The sequence below is a fragment of the Sorex fumeus genome, unplaced genomic scaffold (assembly GCF_029834395.1).
Source record: "Sorex fumeus unplaced genomic scaffold, SorFum_2.1 ptg000008l, whole genome shotgun sequence".
Lineage (NCBI taxonomy): Eukaryota > Metazoa > Chordata > Mammalia > Eulipotyphla > Soricidae > Sorex > Sorex fumeus.
Genome location: NW_026606065.1, coordinates 14524159 through 14537280, shown reverse-complemented (window position 1 = coordinate 14537280; position 13122 = coordinate 14524159). Strand labels below are relative to the sequence as shown.

At 36.2% G+C, this 13122-nt stretch overlaps 1 protein-coding gene across 1 annotated transcript in view; it reads left to right on the top strand.

The window, feature by feature from the left end:
* The window catches only part of COL19A1 (collagen type XIX alpha 1 chain), a 381848-nt gene that overhangs the window by 229465 nt on the left and 139261 nt on the right, over positions 1–13122 (top strand). The window lies entirely within an intron of this gene.

The window sequence follows — 13122 nt, the reverse complement described above, 5'->3', positions numbered from 1 at the left end:
GCAGCTAAGTACACAGCTATGTATGAAAACAACCCAAATGTCCAACAATAAATGAATGGATAAACTATGATATATATATACGTATATATTATATATATGCTATGTAATACTATACAATTAAAAGAAAAGATGAAATCTTGCAGTTTGTTACAACTTAAAATTTTCAATTGAGATACAGTAGTTTATAATGAAATTGAAGTCATCCTTTTTTAAATAACAACAGTGCTACTACACCAGTCTCCCCACTATTATCCATGACCCCTCCAACATTATCCCACAGTCCTTCCCTCTAGGCTCCTCAGGTTCAAGTTTGATTGATCATTTACCAAATTTTGTTTGCATTAAGAACTGTCTAGGGATTGGAGCGATAGTACAAGTAGGGCATTTGCCTTGCACACGGCTGACCCGAGTTCAATTCCCAGAATCCCATATGGCTCCCTGAGAACTGCCAGGTAATTCCTGAGTGCAAAGCCAGGAGTAACCCCTGTGCATTGCTGGGTCACTGTAACTGCCCTCCCGTTGTTCATCGATTTGCTCAAGTGAGCCCAGTAACGTCTCGATCGTGAGACTTGTTGTTACTGTGTTTGGCATATCGAATACGTCACGGGTAGCTTGCCAGGCTTTGCTGAGCGGGGGAGATACTCTCGGTAGCTTGCCATGCTCTCCAAGAGGGGCGGAGAGATCAAACTCAGATCATCTGTGTTGGCTGCGTGCAAGGCAAACGCCCTACTCGCTGTGGTATCGCTCCAGCCCACATTGCTGGGTATGACCCAAAAAGCAAAAAAAAAAAAAAAAGGAATTGTCTATTGTCTAATCCCTTACTCTGTTTCTTTATTCTCCATTTATGAGCCGTCTTGTCTAATATTTAGCTTTAACTTTCTGACTCACTTCACTTAGCTTGATACCCACCAATTCTATTTCACGCAATTTGAATAAAACCTGTGAGTAGAATGGTAGTGTCAGAGAAAGAAAGTCAGAGAAAGATATAAAATAAGTCAGAGAAAGAAAAGCAAATAACATATACTTTCATTTCTCTGTCGTGTCCAGAGAAGCAAAAAAATGGGACAGATAGTACCAAATGACAACGTTAGCCTTGGATTACAAAACTGGAATTACCTAAATGTAAGGAGGAATGAGGAAGTGGACTCCAGCTAGAAGTGATATGGACAGTGTGGAGGGTTTGGGATACTTTGGTGGTTGTGAGGTACGAAAACTGTCCATTAAAACCATAAACATTAATCCTATTGTAAAAATAATCAAATGTGGATTGCTTTCTTGATTACTTAATAATGATTCCTTTGGGGTTAAAGAGGGAAAAATGCAATCACAAGTATAAAATTGGATCAGTACCTTTACCTTGAGAACATCTGGGAAGACAAAGGAGGCTGCTTTAGCAGACAGATGGGCGTCAAGGTATTGCATATATTTATTTCACATATGGAGTCAATAGAGTTAAATTTCATAAAGTTCTGTTAAAATAGTATTAGTTTTAAATCTTCTATTTTTTATAAGTGAGAGAAGAAAAAACGTATTATTATGATTTATTTGTTTTTATTTTGAGGGGAAGGCAGGTTGAGCCACACCCATTGGTACTCAAGACTTACTCCTGGTTTTTTGCTCAGGGGTCACTCCTGGTGATTCTTGGAGGACCACATGTGGTACCAAGGATAAAACTGAAGTATATCACATTCAAGACAAGTGTTAAGACCCTTTACTATCCCTTCATCACAGAAAAAAATTAGTATAACAATTTAAGAGTTTTCCTAGGTGCTTCAAGCAGCTGGCAAAATGTAGGCATTTCATTTCACCCTTCAATCTATGCCTCTTTTCCTATTTTAGTTGCTAGTGCTATCTTAGAAGAATAAATCTGTTATCAACTATTTTAATTCATTTATTCTGCTTTATGAGTTTCTTTCACTAGAATATAATTATAACTTCCTAGAAAACTTAATTTTATTGTTATAATGTAAATTTTATTGTTATAATGATGCAAAGTTTTAAAAAACCCAAATTCAAATTATTTCTATCTTAATTGCTTTTGGCAATTTTCACCTTTTATGTCTTTGTATATATTATATACACTGTCATTTTCCTCAAATGATAAAAATTTTCTGAATCATGCTAATTAAGTATAATATCCATACTACAAAATGACAATGGATTTTCATATTAACCCTGTCTATGTATTTTATCAATAAACCTTTTTGATTATTACTTTAACATTCATAGTCTACATTGCTAATTTTCTCTGGACTTAAAATCTTTTTCACTGGAAACTGATAGAAATGAATATGGTGTATTTCTTTGAAGTTGTTGCTATAAAGATAAAACCTTTTCAAAGTAAAAGGGTGCTAGCATAAAAATTGCTAATATAATAGAACTTATGGTTCTAATTTAACATTGAAAAAGTGTACTGTTTCTTTTATTTTGTCAAAATTGCATCATGAGTGTATCAATAATTTCAAGTATTAATAAAACCAAAGGGGTAAAAATGGTGAATTTCCCACAGCATTTAGTGGAGTGAGACTTTAACTTTTAATCATATTTTTAAAACAAAACATTCCAAATTAGCTTTTCTGTACTCCACATCTATACTCCTTCATATTTTGCTATTTAATTTTAAGTCTAATTACCTTTATTAGTTTTTACAAACTATTTTTCTCTGCCCTTCAGTTGCAATATATATGTATTATATATATATATATATATATATATATATATATATATATATACATCTTTAGCAGTAAAACAATTGCAAAGATGATGGGGCTGAAGCAACAATACAGCGGGTAGGGCATTTGCCTTGCAAGTGGCCAACCTGGGTTCGATTTCCAGCATCCCATATGGTCCCCCAAGCACCATCAGGGGTAATTTCTGAGTGCAAACCCACGAGTAACCCCTGTGCATCGCCAGGTGTGACCCAAAAGCAAAAAAAAAATTGCAAAGATGAACAAATCTATAAAAAAATTTCATATCTTATTAGTGTTCCTGTTCAAAATTGAAGCTTGCAAACTTCTCTTTAAAATATATTCAGATCACTATCACTACCACTATCCTCCCGTTGTTCATCTATCACTACCACTATCCTCCCGTTGTTCATCGATTTGCTAAAGCGGGCCCAATAACATTGTGAAACTTGTTACTGTGTTTGGTATATTGAATATGTCACGGGTAGCTTGCCAGGCTTTGCCCGGGTGAGATACTCTCGGTAGCTTGCCGGCCTCTCTGAGAGGGGGAGGGGAATTGAACTCGGGTCACAGCGATAGCACAATGGGTAGGACGTTTGCCTTGCACACAGCCAACATATTCAGATACTGTTGAGAAATAGTCTATGACAGAGAATTATCTTAACTTCAATTCTATGGATACATAAGATGTCAATATCATCACTTTCTAAAGGAAGCAAATGAGTTAAACTGATTTAATATTGATGATTAACTAGAAGGAAATTCATCAACCAATAAGACTCTCGTGGATGCTTTAGTGTCTCTAACAGGACAAGAAAATGAGAATATAGTCATAGAAAATAGATTCTCTCTTAACTGCCTTTTCCTCATGACCAAGTTTTGATTGTTTTTTCTTAAGCAAAGACTATTGTTCACCTTTTTTAAGGTTTTAAATGGAAGCAGAACATTAAGAAGGTTGTTTCCATAAAAGAGGCACGGGCAAATGTGATGTGGTACAATCTTACTACAACATTGAAGTGTAGTGAATAAGGGACTACCAGATCAGGCTGAGAACATAAAATACGCACACATGTGGTGCCTGAGCACACGTGTCACCCGCATCTCCCCTCTTAAGATGTGTTCATGCTTTCGTGTCTAATGCTAGGATGTGTGTAGGGGCTCTCTCTCCACCCTTGGAGAATCCTGTGTTCTCTCTTGAGTTCTTGAGTACATTACTCTCACTCTCTCCCATGCCACACTTTAAAAATCCTCCAAATAAAATCTATTTATTTAAAAAAAACTCTGCTCTCCCATAGAGTTAGAAAATCACCGATTTATGATGTGACATTGAACTGAAGGCTAAAACTGTAGCTTTATCACCAGCATAATTAATTACTTTTATTTATGTATTACCGATTAAGTTTTTTTTTTTAAATTAACCTTATAGTGCTGGGAGATAGTACAGGGAATAGGGCACATACTTTTCATGTGTCCCACTTTGATTGGGTGTAATCCTCAAGGCCCCAAGTACTTGAGCACCACAGGGGTGGCCTGGGTAATGTTTATCACTACATACCTGGGTTCTAGCACTGAACCACCGCTAGCCTAGATGCCCTAGTATCTCCGGGAGTGGCCCCAGGTCCTCTAAGCACCATGAGAGCCTCCGTCCAGGAAAATCCTTATAACAATTAAGAGAAATATTCACTTACCCAGGTCAACTGTAAGAATTAACTATTAAGACCGGAACAGGGTGGCCGCTCTATATCTCTATTGAATACCACAACACCCAAGAGGAGAGAGAACAAAAGGGAATGCCCTGCCTCTGAGGCAAAGTGGGGTGCTGGGGAATGGGGTGGGGTGGTTGGTGGGATGCTGGGAACATTGGTGGAGGAGAATAGGAACTGGTGGAGGGATGGGTAAACGGCATTGTATGACTGTAATACAAACACGAAAATTTGTAAGTTTGTAACTGTACCTCACGGTGATTCGCTAATAAAAAATTTTCTTAAAAAGAATGCATTAAATTAAAAAAGAACTACTAAAATAAATAGAGAATTAGATCGGCAATATATATTAGTAAAACCAAGGATGTGGACAACCACTGTCTATATAAATTACAGAAAATGTGTTTCACTGGCTGCCTACTTTGCTTTATTCTCAACTACTTAAATCCCAGTTCTACTGAAATCTATACGCAGGTCAAGACAACCAGTGGGGCTGAAAGTGATTTTATAAATAAAATCTAGCTCTCTAAGAGAAAAGAGCACTTTCCTCTCCACTTCTTGGTTTTCTCTGTGGGAAGAAGATAAATGGAAACTAATGAAGAAAGTGTGAAAACTGCAGCTCTCTCTTCCTTTTATAAGATCTAAAGTTTTATTTTACTCTTAAAAATAAACACCTAGAGATTAGCAAGCAGGCTGACTGTGTAACAGACTTAGGTCTCTAGGCAGCAAACAAAGTACAATTGAAGGGATCTGGGAAAGGGTCATTGAGGATAACTAAGCTTAGGGCTGAGTATCCACTCATGCTTCATGGTTGATTGACAGGTAAGAAAGGCCAGGCCTAATTTTTTTCAAGGCAAAAGCTGTCTCAAAACTATAGATTTTTGTGACATCTGTTGTGGGTGCTAGGGTGCTATATATAACAATAATGATGATACAAATGCAATACATAGAAATAAAAATAGTATGTGTGGTAATACTATTTTATCCTGGTCATTCTTCACATCTTTCTGTGTTAAGGATTATTATCTTCGCTTTTCAACGGGTACATTGAGGCTCATGAAAATGACTTGTTATGGGCCACAGTGTCAAAAAGTGATAGATTCAGGGTTGGAGCATAGCACAGCGGGTAGGGTATTTGCCTTGCACGCGGCCAACCCGGGTTCGATTCCCAGCATCCCATATGGTCCCCCAAGCACCGCCAGGAGTGATTCCTGAGTGCAGAGCCAGGAGTAACCCCTGACTGTCGCCAGGTGTGACCCAAAAAGAAAAAACAAAGGACAGAAAGTGATAGATGCAAATGCTAACCCAAGCCTATTATCAAATTTTGCTGCTGAAATGAACATGTTTTTCCAACTATTTCATGATCCAATAGCAGACCAAGAATCAACTTATAGTTGTCTTTGAATAAAATATAGTTATATGTAATTAACTGAAAAATTAACAGAGAAATGAAATCCAAATATACACAATAATTTAAACAATGTAGAAGAAAATAGGTTGACTCAAATACAGCACCTGATACTGATACGAAATCAGTTTTCCAGTTTTCCCAGCTCTCCCCTCAATCTGTGTTTGCCTTTGTTCATTTTCCTACTAAACCTTTCAAGTTTCCTCACTTCCCTCATCAACAGCTTCTGGCCTTAGATGCCAAATAGTAAGTTAAGGTTCTCTTTCTCCTCTAAACTGATGTTAGTGGTGGTACAAGAATAACTCACAAGACCTTGCCAATGGAACCTCTCATCATTTGATGGGTTTACTTGATGGAGATCTAGTTTCTCACTTTTTTTTTATTTAAAAGGTTAAGCTTTGGGCCAGAGAACTATTGCAGGGTTTAAGGTGCTTGCCTTGCAGGTCACTGACACCAGTTTGATTCCCAGGACTGCATATGGTCCCCCAAGCACCACAAGAAGTGGTCACTGACCACAGAGTCAGGAGTAATTCCTGAGTATGTATGTGTGTGTCCCCAAAGCAAGATAAAACAAACAATTAAGTTCTCCATCATTTCAGTAATACAAGTCATCAATAGCAGGTTCTAGAATCATGCAGACTCCTCAGTGAGCTCTGGCTTCATGAAGCAGGGAATGCTACACAATCTGTCAGTCTTATGTCCCTTACTTATACAGCAAATGTATGGTCTAAAGAGATGATGAGAAATATATTTGCAGATATAATTAGATATGTAAAATCCCTGAAAGGCTTGTCACATAGCAAAATCTTAATAACTAATTATGATATCATATTTAAAACGTTAATTTCCCAGTGTTTGAGCCCATTAAGATCCTCTAACACTAAATCCACTAGAACAGGGTTTAGTTGCTCTCAAGACGCATGCCATAGATGTCCTGGATTCCGTCCCAGGTATCATACACACACACACACACACACACACACACACACACACACACTCTCTTTCTCTCTCTCTCTCTCTCTCACACACACACACACACACGCTCCTCACACACACACACACACACACACACACACACACACTATGACATGTACTTAAGATCACTGAACTGTATACTTAAAACGGTTAAAATGTTTGCCAGAAAAAAAAAAGCAGCAATTAAAGAGCTTGCCATGCACGCAGCAGACACTGACCCCAGAACTCCAAATGGTCCCTCTGAGCCCCAACAAGTCACCATTGAATATGGTGTTCTTTCTGCCCCTGAACATGATTAGGGAGGTTCAATTTCCCCTTCAAATATTTGTACTTCTGATGGTATGATAGAACAGATTTGAGAAGTGATTCTCTGTCATTGAACCGGGGCTTATAAAACCCAGCAGCACTTCAGTAATAAACTATTTACAATAAAGTATTTTTTAAATATTTTAAAATATTTCATGAGGATCCTTCCTTTTTTCTACTTTTATTTCTTCATATTATGAAATAGTCCAGTGGCCTTTGTAACATCACCATCTAGCTTATTGAAAACATAGACTCTATTTCAAAGTTCTGAGAAACTGATTCTTTGGATTAGTACACCCAGATATAATTTCATCTTTCTCAGTTTACATTTTAAACTCCATTTAAAAATATTTGCCATTTGTTTTACTGGAGAGATCACTAATATTGTATATGACTTCAGTTACATCATGTTTTGTATGACTTAAGATACACAAATTTGTTTTGAAATTCAGCTGAATAAATTAAGATATTAAAAACAGATTATGCTATTACAACACTCACATGTTTTCAAAGATAAACTAATTCACATTTTACAAGTTTAAGTTTTCCTACAAGAGAAAAATAAAAGGGCGAATTTCTGAAGTTTTTTGTTTCTAGTTCTTTTCTTCAGGAAATATGTTAAAAATAGAAGACTGACACCGTAAATAGAAAATTTAAGAAAGGGCTTCCTTTTATTCTGTACATTTTCATTTACTTTTAAAAATACTTAAATAAAAATATTGTAAATAATTACATTATTAATTTTGTGGGGAAATAATCATTTGTTATGACCGAGTGCCTACTATTTTCCCAACACTGTTGGAGACTTTGAGGAGTGAGCAACAAAACAATAATCTGAGTCAGAAAACTATGGTCCTTCAGACTGAATCTAGCTCACCACAGATTCTAAAAATAAAGTTTTATTGGGACCCATTCGTGCTCATTTGCTTGCAATCTGTTTACAACTACTATCCAATAACAGTATTGTGATGTTGAAATATTTACAATCTTATCCTTTACGAGAAAGCTTTGCAACATTTTCAGTAGATAAAAATCCCTGAGGTCTTTCAGTTATTTCAAAGACTGGCAGTCAGACTGTGCTACTACTCCTGTTCAGTTGCCTTTGGCAGGTTCACCAAAATCTAAAGCAGAGAGTTAAAAATGGGTCCTGTTCACAATAGAACCATTCAAGGGAGCTGGTGCTCCTTCAGAAACAAAACATTTTCACAAAAACAAAATTAATGATGATAATGAAAATCTTGTTCGAAATTGAACAAATATTTTCCAGAAGTGTAAACATTTAGACCAATGATTTAGATCAAATTTAAAAGTTCATAATCAATGAGATCAATGAATTAATACATAAAATTAAATAAATTAATTAATAAAATTTGGAAAGGTGCACATTTGGAAAAATCTGGGGGAAGCATCAATTACAAAGCTCAAGAGAGAGATTTTAACCTCACACTGCAAGAATCCAGTGAGATTATAATAGGTTAACTAACGAAGAGAGAAGAGAGAGGTTCCAATGAGTCAATGGACCATCTCCAGCAAATACTCAGAGACCTGCTATACCAGTCAGACTTTCAACCAGAGTAGGGACCCTCGTTTAGTCTTTGAAAAATCATGATGATGTATTTCATTCAGAGACTGGGACGAAAGTTAAGAATATCACCTTTTAGTTAAAACGCCATATACACTAAAAATATCTCCAGTTCTGTCCCCTATCAGTTATACTCTAGCAGTGTTTAGAAAAGACTGATACAGCTGGTCACTGCATGTTACCACAATTTGAAAAACATTTTTGTGGACATATCATATCCATAAGCCGGTGTTGTATGACATGTGTTTCAGGCAGTGCATTTATATGACATTATTTTAAACCAGCATTAAATAATAAATGTACTATTGAGGTTGACCTCATTAATACATTTCAGAGAATTTTGATCTATATTTTTTGTTGGTATCTTCCAAGAAAGTAATCAATCCACTAACTTTATTTGAGTGTGTTTGGCCGCCCTCTTCATGATTTCATCAGGTTAACTTACCTGGAAAACTTGGGAGATTCCTTCTTACATAGGAATTGGGTATGCACTAAAGGAGAGCCTGCTTTATGCCACTTTCCATTCCTGCTTTTAGGGACATTACAGCTTAATAATGGGGGGAAGATAGTAGAAAAGCTTTCAAACTTAACTACTTATCCTAAATCAAATATTTCCTCGATGTATAAGTCTAGTGCAGTGTTTATAGCCAGTTGCATTTTCACTCCTTTTTTGAAATGTGAAACAACAAAGGACTGGAAGATTAACTAGGTTGCACAAATTTAAAAACTGAATGCAAGGAAATGTACTTCAGCTTCTTAATATAGTGCACAGGCTTTTGATACAACATACTATCTTATTTTTATTGTTAAGACAATGATAACTTATTTTTTTCATAAATATATTCAACTGAATTTATCTTCCTGCAATATAAAACATGGGATATGTACACTCTAGATTTAAAGTGTGTCGATATTGAACCATTGCAACTTTAGTCATGCGGTGCCTCTTCTAACCACTTTTAGTGCAAATTAAAATCGTTGACAATGGTGACAAAGTTCTGTTTCGGGGATCAAACTCTAGGATACTCGAGAATCATTTCTTCATGTGTGCTTGTAGATTCATGTTGTGCCAGACATCAAGCACGTGCTCTCATAATTAAAGCATGTGCTACGGCCCTAGCCATCTCCTGATCCAGAAATAAACCATTATCCTTTCTTGTATATCTTTAAGCAATCTTTAAGCAATCTTGTATATCTTTAAGCAAAGAAAAAAATCTTTTATAAAACAGAAAGAAATTAGATGTTATGATACTGGATGGTGTCCCTCTAGTGTAGGGTTTGTGTCTAAAATTCTTTTTAATCTTTAGTAATCAGTACAACTACTTATCATTTGTGTGATATTGTCCATTTTCTTATTTGTGTTCAATCTATCAGTTGATTTATCATTATTTTAGTAAAATAATCTGTGATTTTTAGTCACCATGAGTTACAAAGTTATTCATGATTGGGTTTCAAGCATACAATGTTTCAACATTGTTTCTATTATCAGCTCTTATATTTTTATTTGTTGATACTTCTAGAGGAATAAATATAAAGTCTGCCTTATAGCTCTTACATCCAGATGAATATGCAAATATTACAAACATAGTTTTTGTTTAAATCACGTATACAAGTGATTAAACTTTTCTCATTTTTTCCGGATACTTTATATCAAATAGATGCCACTGTATGTCTTCGCACTTTTGAATTTATCCAAATAAAAATCAGGTCAAAATACTTTCTAGCATATAAAATAAATATAACAGCTACTTACATATTTACTTTTTTCCTCACTATTGATTGCTCAGTCATGATTCAGTAATTGGAAAGTTTTGGGGCCATTGGTCATGTGACTTTAAAGCATTTTTGTGACTAATTCTGCATTTAAAAAATGTCTAAACTGTGTCATTATTTCCCAGTTAGGACTCTATTTTATTGGTTAATCATAAATATAACAGGACAATAAGTTATATTTGCAGTCATTTATATATCTTTTTCCCCTGCAAGGTCTTTCATTTGCATTAGGCCAGCCAACTGACATATTGCTCATTAATCATACATATTAACTGGAGTAGTTAAAGCTTTAAAATTCAACTTACCATTCTCCCCACAGAGACCAGTTCTTGTTTTCTAAATGTGATGACATATGCTTCAGACATTGCTAATTAGGTCTTTCCCTTGAAAATTCATCCTGACATGTTTCAAGAACATTATTTCCCCTTGAGTACAAGTTCATTAAATTATTAATATTCTCCTATAAGTCTTGTGGATTACTTACACAACGAAGCTTGATCTATTTTTAAAACCGTTATCCACAGTGAAGAATCAAATAGATCTTACTTCCTTATATATCTTTATTCCAGTTAAAAACAATAGACTGAGTAAATATCGAGAATAATAGATATAATATTCAATATCATGTTGTTGAGAGATAAAACTGCTTTGTGTGTAAATGGAAGTGTGTATACTAGAGTTCTCCTGAGAAACAAAACCGATAGGTATGTATGTACAAACAGAAAGATATACGTTTATTTTAAATGACCAATACAATGATGGATGTTTACTAAATCCAGAGTTTGTAAAGTACATAGACTTGCTAGAGAAGAAGTAATGAGTTGCAGTTGAATCCATAAATAGTTCCAACAAGATATTTCTTCTTGTTGGGACTAGGGGGCCAGTTTTGTTCTATTCATTCCTTAAACTAATTGGGTGACACCCAGCAACATTAGGCTCAGTAATCTTTAATCAAAGTCATTTGGTGTAGGGGCCAGAGAGATGGTGCAGTAGGCAGGGCACTTGCCTTGCACAAGGCCAAAAAGGGCTTGATCTCCATTAGCCAGTATGGTCCTGAGCTCACCACATTGAGAAAACACACCAAAGTGATTTTTCAGTGCAGATCCAGGAGTAAGTCCTGAGCATCACCCGCCAGAACAAACCAAGCAAAATCAAAACAATTAAACAATTCAGTTAAATGCTAATGTTTATTTTTTTAAGCCTTCAGAACTTTGAGAATAATATTCGAGAAAATATTTGTGCATTCTGTCACCATCAGTTTGACACATAAAATTGCTATGTAATCAACTTGCTTGCACAAATGATAGGAAATGTTGTCGTCGATAATTGAATCAGATAACCTAAAATCAATTTTATTTAATTAAATAATTTTGCAATTCCTTTCTAGTGTTTTTTATCTCTTTCTGGCGCTTATTTACATAAGCGGGTACTCATATCAACCTGTACTAGATGATTTCTTACTTTATTTCATTTTGAATTTGGCAGCCAAATCTGGCTATGCTCAAGGCTTACTCCTTACGTGCACTCAGAGGTCACTCCCAGAGGACTTGGGGAACCATATGGGATTCTGCGGATCAAAACTCGAGTTGGCAGTGTGCAAGGCAAGGGCTTTACCTGCTTTACTATATCACCAGCCCTTAGATGGCTTTTTAAAGACAAGACATCAGGACTGGAAAGATAGTTCAGTTAAGAGTTCAGTGCACACTTTGCATCTGATCAATCTCTAGTAGTGCAAGCACTGGACTGGGAGTATCCCTGAACACTAGTGAGAGTAGCCAACCCCATCCTCCCCCCCCCAAAAAAAGAAAAGAAAAATAAAACAGCTAATGGCTTCCCCTCACTACAATCTAAAAAAAAAAATACCTACGGATTGGAGAAACAGAACAGAGGATAAGATACTTTGCCTCACATACAACTGAACCAGATTCTATTGCCAGCACTGCGTATGGTCCTCTGAGCCCCACCATGAGTAATGTTTGAGCACTGAGCCAAATATAATCCCTAATCACAGGTAAACGTGACCCAAAAACCAAAAAAGAAGTTAATATCTGCCTATAACTGCTCACTTGTTCATCTATACTTCTTTATCTTCTTTTTATTCTTTTTAGCCACACCTAGCTATGCTCAGGGGCTCTTCCTGGGTCTATGTTCAAGAGTGGCACCTGGTGATGCTCCAAGGGACCATATGTGTTGCTTGGAGGTTGAACTGGTCTTGCAGCTGCAGCTGCCTGAGCACCACCACTGTTCGCTGAGTGCAGAACCAGGTCTAAGGCCTGAGCACAGCTGTGTGTCCCCCAGAAGAAAACACCCCAAACATGTTGAAATATTTTATGCAATTAAAAATCTAAATTGGTTAGGTTTTGTGTGTATTTTCCCTCATGCCTTACATATGCATGCATCTAGGTAGTACTCCATTTAGTAATATGCCAGGAACAAGAGGTAGCTAAGGTTTAGTTCCCTAAAAGTGATAGAAAAATCAAATTAAATTGATATTATTTTATATAGTGCTTCAAAAAGCGCAGGTCTTGAGTGTTAATGTGATTAACACATATAATTCCATTTTATTTTTATTTATTTATATTTCATTTCTTCGGGCCGGAGCGATAGCACAGTGGGTAGGGCATTTTCCTTGCACGTGGCCAACCCGGGTTCAATTCCTTTGCCCCTCTCGGAGAGCCTGACAAGTGT